This window comes from Anastrepha ludens, chromosome X (assembly GCF_028408465.1).
Source record: "Anastrepha ludens isolate Willacy chromosome X, idAnaLude1.1, whole genome shotgun sequence".
Classification (NCBI taxonomy): Eukaryota; Metazoa; Arthropoda; class Insecta; order Diptera; family Tephritidae; genus Anastrepha; species Anastrepha ludens.
The window spans coordinates 73,614,167-73,618,818 of NC_071503.1; positions in this window are offsets into that span (position 1 = coordinate 73,614,167).

Here is a 4,652-nt window from a genome sequence, read left to right on the forward strand (position 1 = left end):
TTTAATAAATAATGGCTCTCGCCATCCATCAAGCCTGGTGCATAGCACCTGGAGGCCGAATATTAAATTCCTTCGCTGAATCTCCGCCATGAAATATAATTGAAAGCTCAATTAATTCGCGATAGTCATCTCTAACGATTTCTTTGGTTAATTCAGTTTTGTACAATTTTAGCAGTTTGTCAATTTCCGAAACATTAAAACAAGATAGCTTTTCTGTACAGCTTTGTATTTTCTCGGGATCGCCTTTAAGTACTAATTCCAAAACGTGATGACGGCAAGCAAAAATAAGCACTTCTCTATCCAGTTTTTTTCGAGAAGCACACATGCTCCATTTATGCGGCCTGTGTTAGAAGCAGTAGTATCACAACAGAGAATCAGCACTTTGTCTTCAAGGTTCCAGTTCATAATAGCATCAAAAACTGCGTCTGCCTGTTCCCTTCCTGTCGAGCTATCCAATTTCGGAAGAGCAATAATTTGTTCTTTATTATCGTATGTAATAACTACCGGTAGGCGATCTTCTTTACTTTTACGTGAATCTAGAGCTGGCAACAGTTTTCCGTCCCAGTGGACAGTTACCGTCCCGGGCGCGGTTGTGAAAATCAATTTTTATAGATTCAGCCCGTTCTTTTCGCATTTCCGTACGAACTCTATGGATGGAGGACTTGCTTATAGGGAATTCATCCGTATTGTGCCCCAGAGCCTCAATAGTAGCTTTAATTATAAAGACAGAATCCCTCGCACTTAACTGACACCTGTCTAATGCAGCAAATAACTTGGGAGTTGTGATGCATAGAAGTTTTATCGGGCTGAGAGGAGGCTTCTCTTGCGCTGGGCCTATTTTCTTCTAAATCTATTATTTCAGAATCAGAAGATGACTTTTCTAGTGGTGGTTCGCAAGATGATGTTGATGGTGCTAAGTGAAAAATATTTAGCACGTCGCTTTTTCTCCTCGATGATTCGAAGGTGCGTCCTTTCCTCTTTGTTTGTTACTTTTTTGTGCACTCCGGCTAAGTGACCGGGCCCACCTGGTTCTCTTTGGCGCTGCAAGAAGATCTTATCTTCATTTATTTTAATCGATTGAAGAGCATTGGCATGTGCGATGTCAAACAAATTGTTTAAGTTTGAAGCAAACTCCTGTCGACGCTGTTCAAACACTTCTTGAGTTTTTTTGCATTTTTTTGCAATTCTCTCCAAACTTGGTATACCTAAGTTAACTAGTTTCTTAACACAGTTAGGTATTGATCTGGAAGGCACGTAGCCTTTTCTCAATAAATAATACACTAACGAATTGTGAGATTTGCACTTTCATTGACACTTAAGTTCACTTCACGAATATTAAAAAACAAAACTGCCAGTACTTGCCCGTTAGAGAGAAGTTTAGAACCGGTGATTTGATGTTACATCCCCCATTAAAAATATCGCCTTTTTGGAACTTCATAACTCCACTAACATGTTGACTACACGAAAAAAAACCCGATTACTAATAAAACAAAAAAGTATATTAATTACACGCAATGAATCCGACAGTTCACGCGCGCCGTACTGTACAAGTACCGACAGGTTTCGGCGCAACTCGGCACGGGTTGCCGTGATCCTAAATAGACGAAACTTTATTTTTAGATGTTTTGAGACCATTCAAACAAAATAAGAGGGTATGCGTTAAAAAAAAACACTTTAATTTTTTTGGGACACTCTAATGTACATATGTCTTTAATCTCTTTCATCAACTCCAAATTATATTGATGAGAAAATATCATTCTAATATCCGTCCAGAAAGCCAAACGCGCATACACACATACATATGCATATACTTACGCATACAAACTTTCAACTAACGCAGAATATGTACGTATAAAACTGCGAATCGAATAAATGAGTGATTTAGAAAAGTTCATTAGTAATTATAGTTTAGCGCAATCGAGAAAGACGTGTTGTGTATGCGGTACATCGTCCCATATTTGACTCAGGTTCAAGTCGCCTAGGTATTTTTCTTTGTTCGATATTTTTATTTCATTTTTTATATTTGGTTTAATTAGAATTGATTTAAAATAGTGTATTCAGCTTTTCTAATACCTGTTTTTTATAAATTTATTTTCTATATAAAATTATTCATACTTCTTTTGAATTGATTTATATGTAAAACAGCCATAAAGGCAATGCATATGAATATGCATTCATATATGTATGTATGTATTTAATCTCTTCAGTCAAATCTGAACTACTTACATACATATATTGATGAGAAAATATTCTAATATCCATGGATCCATCGAGAAAGCCAAACGCGCATACACGCATATGTATATAAATATATATAAATATATACAAGCCTTCAACGAACGCAAAATGTAAGCATATAAAAAACAACAACTGCGACCGTCTTCTTGTCCGTCAGTGAAAAGATGGGATATGTATACCCTATGAGCAAAAATACCGGGAAGGTGATGTTGACTGTTTTCTTCGATTGCCAAGGCATAGTCCACCATGAGTACCTTCCATCGGGCCCGACAGTCAATAAAGAATATTATTTATCCGTTTTGAAGTCTTTGAGAGATGCTGTATGTTGCAAACGGCCGGGAATGTGAGCAAACAATTCTTGGATTTTGCATGATGGTAACGCGCTATCGCACTGATCACAGAGAATACGACGAAGGAGCTGAAGGCCTTGTCGGGCTGCCGGGGGTGTTTGGAAGACTGGGTTAAACGTTGGCACATGTGTGTTGCTTCAGACGGGTCATATTTTGAAGGAGATAATATAAATTTTGCTTTAAATTTAACTCTGTTTTGTTTAATTTAAACATTCCCGGTATTTTTTGATCATAGGGTACATATATGCGGCCTGGCGAACAGAAATGTGTGATTCGCTGGATTTGTTCAAGGAATCTAAGTCGCATTAACTCGCGACTGTCGAACAGTTAGAAGACATATTTACATACATATAAGGGTGCATACATACATTCGGAGCCGCGGCCACTCGACTTGACAAAAATTCAAGATTTATCAAATACTAGCAACCCGCCCAGCTTCGCACGGGTATAAAATATATACCCTATGTCACTCACTGAAAAAATGATTAAAATCGATCCAGTAGTTTTGGCTTATTCATTACTGCCCGTGGCCCGCACGCGTTAAATTTGGAGTAAAACAATTCCCCTTTCTTTATAGCATGAAGATTTCCTGCTATCTTTGGGATATCTAAATTCATACCCTACATTTTTGCATATTAACTTTTTGCATTTTTACATATGTATTTATTTTATTTTTACAACAATGACTATATTACTGAATATCTTTATATACAACGTTCATAGCCTTCTTGTCATTAGACAATACAAACATGTTTTCTCTAGAGGTTACTCTTGAAAGAGCGACATACAGTTGGCCATGTGAAAAACAGTCAACACTCAAATCTAAGCCTGCAACGTTGAAGGTTTGACCCTGAGATTTATTAATGGTCATTGCAAAAGATGTCTTTACCGGAAATTGTAAGCGTTTAAATTGGAATGGTAGATCCGATGGTATCAGAGGGATTCGGGGAATCAATACATCTTCTCCGGTACCACATCCTGTGAGTATTGTGCACTCTATTATGAAAGTTTTCAGTGATTTTACCAGCAAACGCGTGCCATTGCAAAGTTTAGGTGGACTTAGGTTTCTTAATAAAATAACAGGACAACCTATTTTCAACTCCATTTTGTGAGGAGGGAGTCCAGACGGTTTCAAAGAATTTAGAAATTCTGTAGGAAATTGAACAGCTTCTTCCAAATCGAGAACAGTATCGACCGAGTAGTATATTTTCGTCGGCGCATCAATCTTTGAAATAATCAAGTTATTTACTTTATCTACTTGTTCGTTAGTTGGTGACAGAATAGCTCTTTCTTTTAACTTAAGTTATCAATGTCAGGATAGACATTGTTGACTAACTCTTGGATGTTGTCTATCAAAACACAAAGGTTTTCTAGGTTAATCCTTCCCTCACTTTGTGTTAATTCTCCATTGCCAACTTTTAGCAGCATCTCTGGAAATGGCCTGTTCTCACGTGAAGATGACGAAATCCTCATATTAGTTTTAAGCTCTAATTTATTAACATACGACTAAAGGTGGGATCTTTTTAGCGAAGCATTTATTTCGTCAGCACGTGTTCCTCGAGTCACAACTGGTAGGATTTGACGGAAATCTCCTGAGAACACAATTGTACATCCACCCATAGGTGCATTTTTGTTGCGCAAATCGCGCATTGTCCTATCCAGTGCTTCCACAGACGTCTTGTTTGACATGGTAGCTTCGTCCCAGACTATTAATGAGCAGTCACGCATCAATTTTCCTGTATTGCTCTGTCTAGAAACACTACAGACGCTGTTATCATCATCGGTGGCGATTTTCAGCGGGTGCTTCATTGTAGAGTGTGTGGTTCGGCCTCTTTCCAAAAGAGTAGCGGCAATGCCGGATGACGCAACAGCTAACGCAATTTTTCCGGTAGATCTCAATTACTAATTACTGTTGTAATATCTTGAAAAATATTGTTTTTAATTATATGCTGTAAAGAGCCATATACATAGATCTATATGAAAACAACAATGTATTTAAGGTATTTAATTGGATAATCATTAATGTTGTACCCATTTGTTGAAATCGCTTCGAAAATAAGCTAT